This window comes from Nipponia nippon, unplaced genomic scaffold (genome assembly GCF_047370975.1).
Source record: "Nipponia nippon isolate SJK-2023a ecotype South Korea unplaced genomic scaffold, ASM4737097v1 scaffold_6, whole genome shotgun sequence".
Lineage (NCBI taxonomy): Eukaryota > Metazoa > Chordata > Aves > Pelecaniformes > Threskiornithidae > Nipponia > Nipponia nippon.
Window position 1 is genome coordinate 32,704,562 of NW_028262380.1, and position 17,860 is coordinate 32,722,421.

At 37.2% G+C, this 17,860-nt stretch overlaps 1 long non-coding RNA gene across 1 annotated transcript in view; it reads left to right on the top strand.

Annotated features, from left to right (window-relative positions):
* Positions 1-215: 215 nt before the first annotated feature.
* Positions 216-17,860, top strand: part of LOC148051404 (uncharacterized) — a 28,497-nt gene continuing 10,852 nt past the window's right edge. Inside the window, exons 1-2 of the long non-coding RNA XR_015699507.1 lie at positions 216-342; positions 5,086-5,106. This is a non-coding gene — a long non-coding RNA (uncharacterized LOC148051404). The remainder of the gene's footprint in view (positions 343-5,085; positions 5,107-17,860) is intronic.

Consider the following 17,860-nt stretch of genomic DNA (forward strand, 5'->3'; position numbering starts at 1 on the left):
GAGTTTAATGCACTGATATTTTGAGGAACCAAGAATCTCTTACTAGGAAATTCAGTGAAAAAAACCACCACAGTAATGAACAAATGAAGTGTCTGATTCAGTAGCAAGGATTTTTAGTAGGTCAGCATGTACCATGTGACTCTCTATGCACATAGCTAAAACAAAGACGTCAATGAAGAGTTTTTCTTCTTTTAAAACAATCCTCACAAGAAACTTGGAAGATTCCTGATGAAACTTTCAGGTGTCACTAAGAAGGAAAATGCTGTCAGTGCACAAAACAGAGGAGATACTGTACTGAATGTGCTCAAAGAATGGATGGAAGTCAGTGGTGCAACATGCAAGGTACCTCTTACACATTAATAATTCCTGCTTTGATCTTTAGCTTGTTAGAGAGAAATAACTGTGGTGGAGAAATGGTTGAGTGGTGTATCAGTGAGCTTGATGTACTAGAGAGGCACAGGATGCCCAAACTACTGCTGGCATATGGCTGTGCTGAAAGAGGGAGGGAGAGAGGAAGATGTGGCTACCTGATGCATTGGAATGGGCATTTCCAGTAGTGATGCAGGGGAGAACCAGAACTCAGTTCAATGAAGCAACATCTGAGGGGATAACATTTCTCTCCATAAATAAATCAGGGGCAGGGATATATAGTGGGAGGGAGAACTGTTTGAACTAAATGATGGTGCTAGTAGAGAACAGGGGGTTCAAACAGGTCGCAACAAAATTAATCTAGAAATTAGAAGGTTTAAGTACCACAGGAGTGATGGTCTGAATGAATGAGGCTACCAACTGAAGTATAAGGAGCCAAGAAAACTTCTGTTACAGGTAGTGCAGTCAGTCTAAGAAAAGAATTGCATGCTATAGTGAGCTGTAATATCTCAGGACTGGACCACCGAGGCCCCTTCTAATTCCTAATTACTGGAGTAACTAATTCTAATTTTTCCCATCCTTTTTGCTACAAAATTCTTCCCTCCTCCATGACATTTCAGGGCTTTAAATGTCCAAATGAATTATGCAAGGGAGTTCTCCTTTGTCACCTTCATTTTGACAGACTTCATTCTTATATCTTAGGCATAATTTTTCTTGCAAAATTATACTGACTATTCAAACACTCAAAGCAAAAATCAACAGAAATTGGGAAAGGAAAAATTAATCTGAGTTGAATGTATAGTTTATATGTATTAAAAGTGAAGTTACAGACTTTGTTCATTTGTCCTTTCCAATAATTTTTAGGATATATTACTTGAAATTATTGTGGAAACATTGAAAGGCATTCAAGCCATCAGTACAATAAAAACAAAGCCAAAATCCTAACAAAAAGAACAACAGAAACTACATAACAAGAAGATTAAATGCTTTGCTCTAGCAATCGGTTTTATTTCAAAACTAGCTCATCCTTAGTTCCTGCTGTGCCTCTTTAGCAGAAATGTTAGTGCCTGGGTCTCTGTCTGGCCTTTGCTGTAATTAGTGCTAAACTTCTGTTCAAAGCACCTCTGAACAAGTTGTCATCCTTCGTTGCAGCTTCAGTCTTGAGCAAAGCTAAGCTTCTCTTCAAAGTATGGAACATCAAATAAGTCTTAGCATTTTCAGAAACAAACCTTAGTTTGATGCTCCCTGTGTCTTTCTCCCCATGACCTAAGCACTCTTGTGGTTCAGTGAAAACTAATTCCTTCCTCTGGGAACTCCTGCCAAGGACTGGGAATACCACATGGTTTTGATTTCTTATGCTGCAGAAGTACAAGCCATAAAATTTCAAAGACCCTCCAGCTAAGTTTATTAATGAAAATGACATCACTCAGCAGTCCTGAAATTCTAGTTCAGTGCACATAGAGGGGAAAAAAAAGTTAGAGATCCAATAAAATCTCTCTCAAACTATTATCATTATTTAAGTTTCAAATCTCAGAAACCATAAAGAGTAAAGCTTTTCTGCCTGTAAGCTCTCTGCATAGAAAATGTTGGTTTTGTTTTGTTTTTTTTTAACCTATCTTTGTTAGGCTTGTAGGAAATTTCAGTAACAGAGATGAAAAATGCAATTAATTTGATGACTTAACATACCTGCATATCTTTGCACATACAAGTTTTTATGTCCATGTGCTGGCATGTAACTACACATCACTGCAAATTACCAGCTGAAACATTTGTTAGACAATCCGTAAGCCAGTAAGATTTATTTTGAGTTGCATAAGGCCTTTCATCTGGCAGATGAACTCAGTGCCTACACTGCAATTCATTAAAGATTGCATACAATTTGCTTGAGTCTTTGACCGAGTGATATTGTCTGACAGTACATTCAATATATCTTGCATGGAAATTCAGACTTCATTATTTGTTCATTGTTTAGAATGTTTTAGTTTATACGCTTGTATACCTTTATTGTTCAGCATATTTTCCTCCAAATTCTGATTTTTGTTCATATACTTGATTTGGTTTTTTTATGTCCCTAATTCAGTTTTAGTACTTTCCAAAAAACTTACTCCTTACCAATGATGGCTATTTATTCCCTGGCCCTTTGGCTTATGTCTGGTTTTAAACATACTTCTGTAAAGTAGTAACTCAGGGTTGCTCGGGTTCCTTCAATACACGTAGCTCATAACATTGGTGACAGAAATCACAGCAGTGTTCTTAAGAAAACCTCTAGGAAAATGCCATTATGCAGACTTTTGCTGCAACCATTACAGTATCTGTTTTCCTCTACTTACTTATGATCCTAAATGGGAAACAGTCTGACTTGAACAGATTTTCATGCACTTTTTAAATAGTCCCTTTAGATGTACTTTGGAGATCAGTAGATCCATATATGTTACAACCAAAATACATCGTACAGGAAGCCGTGTACAAAATCATTGTATGAAATCTATGAGTTGGTTTAAAGTGGGGTTAAGCTCATGCTTAATTCATTGACAAGACTCACAGCAACTTCAGCTGGAGCTGAGCTCAGCCCCAACTTCAGCCCCTGAAGACAACTGAAACATTCTTAAATTTCATGCCACAGTATGCCAAATGTTGTGTGACACTGGAGATGTGTTTCTATGCCTACTGCTATAATGCTTAGTCTTTTATCACTTAGACTAGGAGAATCACTATTAATTATTAGCAATGTTGTACCCATAACACAAAATCAGGCAAGTCTGTTTCTGTTCAGTAGAAATCACAGATATGCTGTAGATGAGAACATTGATCACTCTAATCCAGTATATTCTGCCTGACAATGATCAGTGTAAGTCAGAAAAATGCAAGAATAATGCAGTAACCTACTTTTAGAAGTTTCTGTTCAATTCCCCCCAGTTAGTGGTTGCACACATCCTCAAGCATGAAAATGTCAATGGCTTCTTTTCATTTTCTCTAACATAACTGTGGAAGATCTTATGGTGAATTCTGAACTTGCCTACAGAATCCATACATTTATAAAAAGATATGTAGATTCTACAATGGATTAACTACACATTCAGGTAACTAAAGCATTTCCTTTATCAACTTTTAATTATCTGTCTTGTAACTGGGGCATGGCGTATTTTGAATGACAAGATGAAGGGGTTTTTTTAGTTAACTTAAATCAAATGCTGTTAATGCAATTTTATTTATCCTTCCCTTGTTTCCTTATTCTCTTATCATTAAGTGGTAGGAAGATTTTCTGTTGAGCCATAAAACTTGATTTTCATTTTGCCATTCATGCCTTGTGATATGAAAGTAATGCTTTCATTTTTGCATGAAGGGCTCCAGTGGCAATGTTGATTTCAGGAACCCCTGTCACCCTCTGATCCCTCACCATGTCTGCTCTTGTTATGGCTCCTGCAACTTGCCAGGTTGTCAGCCGTGTCAAACCAAATGATTGCATAGACATATTCAACCTGTACCAAAATACTCCCTTTAAATACTTGTCTCTCTTCCTCCCTCCCTTTTTCTCTGTGCGCTTATGCTTTAAGCGGCCCTCAGTCCACAGGGGAATCCAGCAAACAGCTGAACAAAGGGGACAGTGAGCTGTGACAGCTTGCCAATGCAGGAACTCCTTAAGCCATACTGTTTCCACAAACCCAGCATCTTCAAATTGAGGCTTTTGTCTGTTAGAGAAGCTATTTACTAGATTGGATTTTGCCAGAGAATCAGGAAGAAAGTTTCATTGCTTATATATAATCATCTGACAGGTATGGTAATGTGTCTGCATTAACCCCCATTCAGAGAAAGCCTCAGCAGCTATTATTTCTAAACTTCTGCTGATACAGGTGCAGTTCTTGCAGGTGGCACTTCAGTTAGCTGTAAATGTTGCTTTAACTTGTTTGAGCAGATTTAAACTGATAGTTTTCCCTTGTATAACTCCACTGCTTCCCAGTTCACATCAAATGGAAGTCAGACTTATTTCTCTTACAGCCTTTCAAATATAGTGTGCAATTTTCATTTTAAATTAGTTGGGGGAAGGTGGTTGTGTGTAGTCGTTTCCTAGTTTTATAAAGAGCAGCCAAGAACCTAGATTGTAGTAAGTGATACAGTAGATATTTGTCTGATTACAAGGTCTAATTTGCATGTATTGATCTGCTCAAATGTCCATCAGCTTTGTGTTTTACTCCACATTCTTACAGCTGTTGCTTAAGGTTTTGCAGATGAAGCAGCAAAGACCTGCTACATAGAAAAGTTTTCCATCTTATGAAGGTTGAACAACAGTTGAAGCCTTCTGTGACCGTTGTAAGGAAGACAAATAAAACAATTTTACCAGCAGCTTAGTTCCTCTAGATCTGCTCCTTGTTCAGCTTTTTTGCCGAGATCTCAGGCAGTTTTCAGCCCATTATTTACATCCAGGATATGCTATTTTTGCCTCAATTCCAGTGCTTATCCTGATCTGTTGCTGAATTCTGTTTTTTCCTGAAAGTTGTAAGCACTTAAATATAATCTACAGAAGCTGTAGATCGTGCCCAGAAACCATCTTGGGTTTATAACTGCACAGAGAGAGTACTTTCTCAAGCTGTGTGGCTCCAAAGATGTTAAAGTTTATAGCAGCCCTGCCCACACAAAGTAGGTGACATTAAATGTGGTCTTTTTTGTACTAAGGATACTTTATATTTTTCTAGCAATCTATCTTTGTCTTTTTTTTAGGCTGAAGCTGCACTACTAGAGGTGAGAATCAGCCATGAGAGAAATGAACTAGATCTGGATTCTGGAAATCAGATTTCTTCGGATTTTATCATTCAAACTTGACACCTGAACTTTCAATTTCAGTTTGAGACAAGGAGGGAATGTGAAGCACTAACACATGGGTTTTTCTACTACATTCTTGGATCACTGAGATTTGCAGACACCTGGTTATGTCTGTGGAGTATAACCAGTTCAACCATACAGTGCATCTACAGTAGGGCCAATGTCACACCAGCTGCGCATGTATTACACAAATGATTCAACTTGCTCAGGGTGCATGGGATATATATCCTCCATACATTTGCAGTTCATGCCTAGCTGGTCTGACTCCTCCAGAAGGTATGAGGCTCACTGCATGCATGCTAAACAGGACCTGTGTACATACCCCTGCTCAGAAGTGCCCCAGCCAGAAATAAGGCAGTCTTTCCTTGAAAATTAGCTGGCATGTATTCCAAAAAAGATTAATGTGGACAATAAAACCAATTTATAAACAGTGTAATTTTCCCCTGTAAATTATAATGCCAGAGTTTCTGTACATAAAATGACTATTATTCTGGCAAGTATTTTTATGGGGCGGGGGGGAGAAATCAACTTATTAACAAAAATGAAGCATATAAGGCTTACGTTTTTAGGCTTAAAGTTTAGCACTATGAGTCATCTTGTTCAGAAGTGGTAAAAGTATTTTTAACAAGAAATCAGTCATTATTTAATGGATTAATGAATCCATCATACATGGCCAGTTAAGAAATCATTATACTGTGAACAAAATTTCTGGTTAAATATCATGGATTATTTGGTGAATCAGAAGTTTTGCTGCTGGTCATATTAAGGTGCATATTTAAGAGCTGAAAATGATATTGATGCATATCCTAAAAAATAGAACTTAATTGTCCTTTAAAAAGGTGTTGCAAAAGATTTATGAGCATCTTACTTTAAAAATGTAGATGTGGTCACAGTGACAGTGACCACCATTCACTTTCTACATGGAAAATGAATTTTTTTCTTTTTTGGGAGAAGAATGGAGGAGAAGGGAAGAAGGAGAGGAATGAAGGAGAGGGATGCCTGATCAGAGATCTTCTGTAATTAAATACTTAATAACTAGCAGTCCCAAATCCATTCTCTCTCATCAAACCTTGAGCGGTGGGGATACAATTTAGCAACCTCACTGCCATTTCAAATAGTGTTACCAAATAAAGAGAAAAAAAAAAAATCCCTGTTTTCAAGAAAACATAATGCAACATTTGGCAGCTTTTTATTTCTTCTTTCTTAATTCCTATAATGCTTGGTACAGAGGAACCATGTGAACTGCTTAAGCATTGTTAGAAATGCTCACTACTAGTGATGAGGATGTTTTATAGTTTTTCATTTATGTTTCTTCACAAAAAAGGAAAATATATTTTCTTCACTCATTTCACTTGCTATCACAGCACGTGGTCACTTCTTATCTCAGTTGTGGGGAGCACATGTTTTATATGTGAACAATTTATCTGCTTATAATGCTCTCTACAGGGCTATTGTTTCCAGTTTTGTGGAAATGGAAGAAACTAGGTTTGGCATGTTCTCATTACCCATGAGACCCAGACATTTGTCCAGCCTTTAAAACTTGCCTAGAAACTTAAGCCAGATCATTGACACATATTTCATAGAAAAGTTCAAGGAATGTCTGTGCTATAGCTTGCAGCAGACTAATGGATGCTATGTGCTATAGCAGGAGACAACTTGAACCAGTGGAGGATGAGCATCACAAGAAGCAGTGCAAGGCCAGCAATGACCTGACCAGAGCTGGCTTCGGTGCCCAGTAACTCCATGCAACACATCACCTCTCCTGTCCTGAGTCACCACCATAACAGATAGACCCCAAGTCATAGACTAAGTGAACTGAGTGGACATTTTACAGGAGTGGCCCATAGACTAAAGGAATAATATCTATATAAATCAAAGGAGGGGAAGGGGATTGGTGGTTAATGAAAATGTATGGGACCATGACTTAAATGGTGTGGAATAAGGGGTGGAGATTGTACTGGTTTTGGCTGGGACAGTTAATTTTCTTTGTAGTTGCTGGTATGGTGCTGTGTTTTGGATTTGTGACCAGGACAGTTTTGGTGACACACGGATGTTTTATCTGTTGTTGAAAAGTACATCAAGGCCTTTGCTGCTTCTCACTTTGCTCTGCCAGTGAGTAGGCTGGGGGTACACAAGAAGTTGGACCCAGCTGACCAAAGGGATATCCCCTACCATATGATACCATGCTCAGCAATAAAAGCTGGGGGAAGAAGGAGGAAGGGGAGACATTTGGAGTTATGGCATTTGTGTTCCCAAGTCACTGTTATGTGTGATGAAGCGCTGCTTTCCTTGAAATGGATAAACATCTGCCTGCCAATGGAAAGTAGTGAATGAATTCCTTATTTTGCTTTTCTCATGCACACAGCTTTTGTTTTACTTATTAACTCAACCCATGAGTTTTCTCACTTTTACCCTTCCAATTCTCTCTCCCATCCCACTGTGGGGGGGCTGAGCAAGCAGCTGTGTGGTGCTGAGTTGCCTACTGGGGTTAATGCATAACACCACAGTTAGTAAAACCATGACAACAGCAGCATTGAATAGCAACAGCACTGTGGATGGTTAAAAAACCCAACTATTTGATTTTTAAGAATATAGTCATCCATTTAAAGTAGAAAATAATTTGTATTATACTTTAGTTCACAATTGTATATTTGATATGATTAGATACATGGGGAATGGTGTTACTAGGGTTGTTGACATGAAACGATCACAGTTTGTATTTCTGCATATGACAGAAGCAAGATCCCATATATAGAAACCTCTTCTTGGTAGCACCACTATCATAGGACTGAATGAGAAAATCAAAACCTAGAGTGCAGAGAAACCTCTAGAAATACAAAACTAAGAGACAGGGCTCAATTCTAGGAGGAATTGCTTGTCACGGGAAAAGAGCTGAAACTTGCTGTAAAAGTTAGGCGAAGCAGATAAATACCTACTTGGGACTGAAACTTTCTCATCTACAGGGAAGCTCTTATGTTGCTTCAAGAATATAAAGGGTTTATTGGGCAACGGTATGTAACAGAAGACAGTGCTTAGCAGACTGGCAACCTATCATGTACACTTGTAAAGAAAAAGCTTTCCCCCTTTCCACACTCAGGGCTTCCTTTGAGTTATCAAAGGAGTTACTCAACGGGCATCTATGTCCTGACCTCAAATGTGGAGATATTTATGTTCTTTTGTGTCTTGCCATTAACAACTGTAGTCTGTGCAAAGTCTTGTGGAAAGACATTTTAGACAACGTGGAGGTTCAACACATTTTCACCCTAGCAGTTATATTAAAAGATTTATGGGAGCTTGTCTGCAAGTGGGTGTTAGTACACAGCATTCAAGGCTGTACTTTACAGCACTTGCTACTTGATACTACTTCCACATATTGGCACTCATAATGAGCATTAGTTGCTCAAAAGCTTACCTAGCTTTTAATGTTCCCCTGCCCTGGGTGTACGAGCCAGCAGGTGAAGGCAGACATCTCTGCCTACACTGTCTCCAAAACAGAAGTGCAAGGGAATAGAGACAGTCAAGTTGAAAGGCTCATCTCTGGATGTAATGGTCAGCTTTGTTTTGGGTTGTTTTTTTTTTTTTTAATGTTACGGATTAGTAAACTACACTTCATCTAGACATAAGCTAATACCCTGTGGCCTTAGTACTCTAGGTGTCCATTGCTCAGATGAGTTCTTTAATTCATGTTATGACATGTGTCTGCCTTCAGTATACATTGAGAGTATACAGGCTAGGAGCTATTAATGGTTTAACTAGAGGAACTATAACCTCACAATCTAAACTAGTTGAAATTAACTTCAGATAAATCTTAAAAGGGTTGTGATTGTTATGTTTGGAGATGTAAGCTAACCCTTTTTCTTTTCTCTTTAGTAGGGGTTGTTTTAGAAAATTAGTAAAGTGGTTGTACAAACAGTAAACCATTAAAAACACTACTTTATCACTGATCTTTGTAAGAAAGATGGATATTTTTCTTTTTATCATGAGCCAATTACAGTATCTTCCATAGTAAACATAAAAGAAAGGAGCTATACAAAGACTTATTTAATTACATACAGACTATTATGTTTTTATTAGGCTAGAATTACATCCAAATGTAAACTATTATTTCTATTGCATCTCCATAAAGGGAAAATTCAATATAGTACTAAAGGTTGGGCAGTAAGAGGACAGCATTAAACTGCTCTAAAGCAAAAGCTGCATCTTTTAGACGTCTTTGGAGACAGTTCATGAAAGTGAGATTTTTTTCTTGATTCAGCTGCATTTCACATGTACCTTTTGGAATGTGCATTCAAATAGGTTAGTGCATTGGTTTTAGAGGAGGAAATAAGGCACAAATGATTCCCATTTTGACTCTTATTAACAGGCCAGTGATTGAACCATGACAGTCTGTGTGCTTTGTTTCACAGGCAAAGATGTTGTACAGTCCTGAGTCAGTAGGATCTTTGTTAATGTAGAAGTAGGGGCTATACAACTTTACAGTGAAGGCTTGACAATTCAGAAAAGATCAGATCAACCTTGCTAGGGCCCCAGCATGCTCACTGGTAATTGAAGTGATCATTGTGATCTTTCTTTAAGAGCTACTACTCCTTTTGCCACTGGCAAGTACTTTCAAAGATGCTGCTAAGCCAGGAAGGATGGTTTTCTTGCAAAACAGATGTATATTACCTCACAAGGGGCCATACTGTGCCCAGAAATTATGCAGATGTATGCAGAAAGAGAGGGGAATCAACTTTTTCTCTTCATCCAGAGCCTGTAAGGCTTACATAAGGCCATTGCATAATTGTAGCCTTTGGACTTGGTGGAGCACAGGGATTTCTCCTTTGCTACATTTCTAGGAGTGTGAGGCTGCCCCAAAAGGGAAGTAGGAGGAGAAGTAATGCTTCTTCTAAGCCACCTATGTCAACTTGAAATATGTAGAAAAGAGAACATAGGTGACACACTTTGGAGATCAATTACCCAAGCAGCATTCAAGTGCCTTGGCTTTATGGCTAAATACAATTAAGAAGGTACCTTATATGCAAATTATCAAAACACTCTTGATTTACTCATTTGCCCTTGAGGCATTACTGAGAAAAACCCTACGTTAATAGTAATTACCTCTAGAAACAAACTAAGCAATGTCTCAACTTATTGTCAAGAGCAAATTCCCTGCATCATTTTCTGAACTGTGAAGTCTTTAAGCTTAGTCATTAACATGCAATTTAGATATTGATTATGAACTCTTTAATCCTGGTCATAGAATTGCTCATCAAAATCTACCTATGAAGTCTTGCACTTGCTTCTGAAATTGGGATGTTCTGGACCTCACTATACAGATACAGGAATAATCTTTTATTGTGTGTACTTTTAATTAATTTCTCTAAAAACTGTCTGTTTGTACTTTAAACTCAGACACAACAAATATTTCAATGAAATGTTTCAAAAGTCATTAAAAGAAATGTAATTCTTATCCAGACATTATGTAAAATACAATCCTAATGAGGAATACTAAGGTCTTGCATTCATGTTTTTTCTGGAGATACTAATGCTGCAAAGTTTTAAATTTTCTTTTTCTGTATGGGACTTATTCTCAACTAGACTGTTACTAGTTCTATTCATCATTCAGGATTACTCTGATGTAGCAATAAATAGCTGCAAAAAAAATTTCCTGTTGATTTCAAAAGATTTAAACTCTATTATAACCACTAGCAAGCTATTATTATGTGCCTGGAAGCTTCAACTTTAAATCAGACAAATCTATAAATGAAACAGCCTTTTCTAGGTATTAGGACTTATTACTACCCACGTTTTTAGATTTGGCCGCAGAGAAAAATATCATCATATTAATTTTGACTTTTGTTAATTTGTTGCATTCATTCTTTTCTCTGCAAAATATAGTGTGTTTGTCCATTCATAGAATTAACTTTCAATCTTTAAGAAAATATGTAAATGAGGTGAAGATCATTTTGCATGAATCACAATTGAAATTAAATCCTCCTCAGTTTTCTTACGGTTGGCAAACTTTTGCAGATATTCTTTTTTAGTACTACTTCTACTAGTATTATAGGATAGTATAAGGTAAAATACCCAGTTAAAGTTTTATTGCCTACTAAAAAAAGGTTTTGTTAAGAATGTTGATTTTCTTCTGGTTTATATGGCTAAATCACCTAAGTAATTGGATAAATTCTTATGTTTTAGTACATAAATGACAGCCAGAGGCAAAGAAAAGCACAGACTTAATTTATCTAAGGAAAAAGAATGACTGAAATTAATTAATAGCCTTTGATCCAAAGTTTTGGGTAGTTTTGACTGATTACCATTGATGAGTTTGGCATGCTGTTACGTGGTGGGAGAGCACCTAACATGATGGGTTACGTGGGAGCCAGGCATTGCTGATGCCAGCCTCCTGATGCAGAAGACGTATATGCATTGCAATATAGTCACTCATGATCTGTTAAGTATTCCTGGGCTCCCAAATAGCTGTGTGAAGTTCCTTTTGAAAGGACTTGGCCCTTTACACGCACTAGATTCTTCTGCTGAAAAAAATATTTTGTGCTCTAGCAGGTGGGATCTGCATAAGGAGTAGGAGCAATCATATTGCTAGACAACATAATGTCTGTGATGAAAACTCATCTACTGGTTATCTGCTTGCCTACTTGATGAAGGATACAAGTGACTTGCTCTTGTTGATACAGAAACAGACCTATATTTTACTGCACTGGGCTATTGTGGCTCAGATTTTGTCCTTACCACATCAAGACTCCATTAACCAAAAAAAACCCCATCGTTTGAGTTGATTATATTACATGAATTAAGTAGCTTTGTTTGCCATAATATTCTACTCAGACTTCTGACTGTAGAGTTCAACACTCAAAGAAGTAGATGCATATTATTAGCATCTACTAATGAAACTAATTATTAGCATCTACGCTGCAACACACTATTGAACACAGATGTCATTTAGCTTTGTAGTTCTGATACTTAATATTCATAGGGTTTTGGGGGAAGGTATTTTTTACTTGTGTTTAAGGCCAGAAGGGAGCATTAGATCATCTATTCTGAACTTACATATGATATCTGCCATTGAATTTCAGCCAGTTGATACCAACAGCTTATTTCATAAAAAGACATTTGGTCTTGTACCAACAGTTCAACCAAGTACCAACCAAGATCACCAGTTAGACTCTGTCTCTTTCCCTCAGTTTGAATCAGTGCACAAACATCCTTCTTTTTAAAAATGCATGTCCTCTTTCTACTTTGACTGTGTTTGGCTTCTAGTTATTAATGGTTTATTAAAACCTTTCTTTGCTGAGTTAGAAAGACCTTTAATGCCAGGTATTTGCTCCTCAAGGAAATACTTATGCATTGTGTCAAATCACCTTTCAGTCTTCTTTTTGACATGCTAAACAGATTAAGTTTTTAAGTCTCTTCCTCTAAGGCATTTTCTCAGCACTTAGTGATTTTTGGTTCTTTTCTCCGATTTGTTAAATGTAAACAGCAGTAGAATATGTAGTATTCCAACACTGCAGTCAGCAACATCACCCTGAGAGATTAAGTCCCCACTTATTTGTTTACAGTCAAGGATCAGATTACACTGAGGTTACTGTGAACTGGTTTTCTCTTGTAAATGCTTTTCAGGATTCCCCTGTCCGTGACCAAGGACAACAATTCTTCTTTATAGATGTATAAAACATTATTTTCTTGAATATCTTCAGCCTGCTATGTGATCTAAGTGATTCAACCAGACTGTTTTGTTATTATCACCAGTCTCCAGGTTTTTTCAGCAGTGCGTCTAAGGACTTTTTTTTTTCTAGAACAGTAATAAAAATGTTTAATAGTAAGTAGCATTCAGCTGCTCTCTGCAGAGCCCTGCTAGAAGCATGCTGATGTGATGATTATTAACAGATATCCTGATATATGACAAGTAGCTGTTCTAGATCTACTTTACTGAAGATACTTAATGTTAATTTGTCAAAAAACATGTTGTTGTATGTAAAAAACGTGTCGAAAGATCAAGTTTATTAGATTTACAGTTACCTTTATTCACCAAAACTGTACTCTCATCAAAAGGTGAATATAATCCATGTGGGTATATTATATCCCCAGTAATTCAAAAACCCTGAAGATTTCTTTTACATGTTGGTAATCGACATGGAGTTAATCTGGGTGTTGCGTAGTTGTTGATAGTAAAGTTACACTAGGTGTCGTAGTGTGTCACTCTATTCGCAATTCGAAGTGTCACAGAAAGCCAGAATAGCAATTCATCCTCACTGTAAATTTCACTAACCAACCTCCTTTAAGAAAGGAGTGGGCAAAGTGTCCCTGCAGTTGGCTGACCTTACTGGGGAGTGATGGTAGTCATCAATATACAACACCCATCACAGAAAAAAGAAAAAGTAACTGGGAAAAATCAAAATAGGTGTTCATCATTCTGCTAGAATGAAAAAGTCTGTTCAAGCAGTTGTGACCACCACATTACCCATTATTAGCAACCTAACTAAAAGGTCAGGAACATATTTGCAGAGGCCATAAAAGTTTGCCATTTTCCTGATCCCTTATAATTTCTTAAGCCAGCTAAGTGGACTTTGCTTTCCGAAAACAAGTAATCAACAACCAGAGAGCAAATCTAGACATATCAATCAGGAGTTGAAAAATAAACAAAAGTAAGTGAAAAAAACACTTCCCAGAGCAGAAGTTTTACAATAACTGCGAGCCTGATCTCAGAGGTCTATGGGTTAGGAAATTGTGCTACATTTGTTGCAAGTAACTTAGCCAGTATCACCTACAGATCACAATCTACCACAAATGACTTAAAATACATTGTCATTTATGGTAAAAAAAAATCCCAACATGTAATTGCTCAACTTTAATCACCTGTAAGAACAAAAAATAATAAGCATAGTAAAAGTAATTCCTAAGTGCATTATGCATAGCTAGTCAACTGAGATCATGTGGGGGTTTTTTGTATCCAGCATTTTTATCATCTAAAAATGTTGACTTTGTTTGGACACAAGTATTGTCCGAGTTTCTCCTAGAGAGGAACACACACACACATATTCTTCTCTTCTTGCATATAGATTTGACTTCTTAATGGTCAGAATTTTTACTTCAAACTAACTTGGAAGTAACTTAAGACTAAAGGAATATTACTCTCCGTGTAAAGAAAAAAATTACAGTATTCAAATCTGGTAAAGGCTTTAAGGTGTTTTTTTTTTCTTTGTTCCACAAACAAACAAGCATGAGAGCAACACTCTTAAAGGTTGTTTCCGAATCTGGCCATCCAACTGTGTGTATTGCAGTAAGTCACTGAGAGTTAGTAAGCAATACATCAAAGTAACTTGTCAAAAGTAGTAAGATCTTATGTGCCCTCCTTCTTGCCTGAGAATCAGTCCAAGGTACCCAGCTGAACACCAAGGTTCAAGCAGAAACTATATAGAGAGTCTTTACAAGGCAATCCACCCCAAGCAAGGGCTTATCGTCTTTTTAACAACGAAAGAAGGAATGTGAGTACAGTACAAATATTGGGTAGGTGGAAGGATTTTCCAGAACATACAGTGGGTGGCATTATTGACTCTACCTTTCAGGAGGGGCATGGGGGGAGGAAAAAAGGGGGGAGGAAGATGAATTTGAACACTCAACAGAGCATAGCATGCAAAGTACCTACAGCTTTATTTAAGCCAAGACTATCCAGAAGCATATAGGAGACATCAAACTCTGAAAATAGACTCTGACTTCTTCCCTTAGCATATGCTAAGGGAAGTAAAAAGCCAAATCTTCAGATTTCTCTGAAGTAACTGCTGTTTTCTGTTATTGCCTGATACCATATTCTGTGATTGTTGTGGTAGAGGGTGATAACTGTAGCAGTTACATTGCAGTTAAATAGAAACAGGTGATCTCAGTATTGGAGGCTTAACTGCCATCAGCCTGAAATTGTTTTCCCAGACTCTTGGGAGAGTGTCAGTAAAGCCTACAAGATTAAGATGTTTACATCTCAGGGAACTGCCATAAGGACAGGACATCTACTTCTACGGGTTCCACAGGAAATTCCACGTCATTTCTTTCGACTTAAAGATTAGATTTTTAAATTTTAAAAGTAACGCTGCAGTTCAAAAGTTGCAGATATTATTCTGTGTTTCAGTACTAATAAGCACAGAAATCTGAGTAAAATATGCAGGCACACCTCACCTGTCTTGAAGGTTAGTTATCTATAGCAACAGAGGGAAGATAGATTGGCAAACAGTATCGTGTCCTCCTTAACCTGCACCATTCAGGTGTGACACCATCACAAATACACTCTTCAGTTTAATGCAGGCATAATAATGATGAGGCTTCAAGAATGAATGGTTTGAGACTGACTGACCCAAAAGTGGAATAATGTGCAATATGCCTGTCACAGATATTATGTTAGCATAATTAAATTGGAAAATGTAATTAATCTAGCATCCCAAGTAAATTTGTGTGGATAATTTTAATTTACACCTGTCCAAAGGCAATGTAACAGCCTACTAAATAGGGATGGTAAAGAATTTGCCCTTTGCATTGGTTTAAAGGTCTTTGCAAGGCACTGTCGAGAATCAGAGACACAGATTTACTTAAGTATCCTTTTGGGATGCTGCTAATTCATCTGTGACAGGTATGATTCATCGAAATATTTGTGAAGAGCAAATGTTTCTGAGTGAGTTTAGCCCAGATCATCAGAAATGTGTACTTGAAGTTTAGTGAATGTGATACAGCATGGTACTCAAATTGCATTGTCTGCAATCTAAAGACAAGACAGGGATGAAGACCTTGAAACTTAAAAATTTAAAATGTTTAAAAATGTAAGTGCCTTTCCTTAGGAGTAAAATGAACATCAAGTAAGTGTGTTAACTCCTTATACAGTTAAGGACAAAATAGTTTCTTTAGATGGACAGAAATGAATACATATGATGTTTTACATGTATCCACTATGGTAATGGCAGGCTGTAAGAAATTGTGACTTTAATAATTTTTTTTTAATTATGCTTTACCTATACTCCTAGCTTTACTAAAGGAAGGTTTCCTAATTCATTTGCCAGTGTACAGAGGTTATACCTTCCAATGTTTAACTTTCTAAGGGACTGCAGTTTTGTTGCCTGTTGGGAAAGGACCTAAAGTTCACTGCAGTTATCTTTCAGATCCTTTACGTGTTGTAACTTTCCTATTACTTCTCAAATGGAAACCAGTATGTAATTACTGACAGCTAAAACTTTAAAAAGCAGGTCAAACCAATATTTTGAAAGAAAACCAGTGCAGGTAAGAGTATGAGAGTTAGGCTGGGTATGTCTGATAATCACAAGAACAATCTGTTCCAAGCTTCTTATCAGGAAGGTATCTGCTACCCACTATACAGAGCAGAGATAAGGAAAAGCAAATGCTCCTTCCCATTGAAGCAGAACTTGGAGCTGGAGCATTCAGCTTACAAGAAAAACCTCGTTAATGATTTAAGGTGAGGCCCTCTCTGAACTGAATTCAGCTTTCTCAGTCTTTTCAAACTTCCCATGCAGATAGATGGTATAGTTCAGCATATTGAGCTTGTTTTTTTAAAAAGTGAGATATAATTATACTATGAACATATAAAAATACAACTTAAAAGGTGTATGTGAAATAACAACCAATGCAGTTCTACTGCTCTGCAGACAATATAAACTTTGGGTGCTAGTTTCCACATTTCAGCACAAATTTTAATTGCACTCATATAATTTCTAGTGTTCCCTAGGACATCACTGTTTTAACATTATTTATATGATCTGTTATTTGTACAAACCATCTAACTTCTTGTCTTGGTGCCCAACTGTCATTATGATTTCTAAGGCAAACCCATTTTACCTATTTACAGTGGGACTCCATCTAACTCTGGACAGAAGCATGCTTGAAGCTCAACTGCTGAATAATGTGGGTCAGGCTTTGAAATTAATTTAAAGCATCTTGCTTTACCTTGGGCTTGCGCCCAGTTGGATGTAAGGCAGGTTTGGTGTGACGTGTATGTTCAGGCCTGTGCTTAGAAATACAGTGCTATATATTCACTGCAGCTATAGTTTAGTAGTTTTACCCTGTATATTTTCCTTCATGGTTATTTTTTTTCGCATCCCCTTTTTTATTTTATATTTTTTGTTCATAATGATAAACTGGTAAGCTCTTCTGAAAGTTAATCCCCTGTTAGCTTTGTAGCTTCTGTGCTAATCTCTTGTTAGCTTTGCTGCTTGTATTCCTGGAGCTGATTTGCATTCCCTAATCCAGAGCTGAATCTCTTTGCTCCAAGTACTTACGTTTGTATGGATATGTATTTTTTAAATAATTAGCTGAAGGATCCTCCCCATAGAACTTAACACAGATTGAAGACATTTTATATAAGCTGATGTTTAAATGGCTTTCAAGCCAACTATGATTTTTTTCTGATTTATCTTTTCATCTGGGAACAAACAAATCATATGTTTATGATTTTTAAAATTGACTCTCAGCTCTAATTCTAGCATGATATTTTTGAGAAGCTTGGTTTAATGCTTGTGAAAGGATTGCAGCAAAATTATGGGCCTTCCTCCATCTGACTTTTGCAATTCTAGACACAAAACTGTAAGGTAAGTAGGGCTGGACTTGTGAGAATCTTCCTTTCCCTGCGATCCTTGGGAGACACAGATCTGTTGCCTTCATTGTATTGTAGCCATTTGTGCACCCA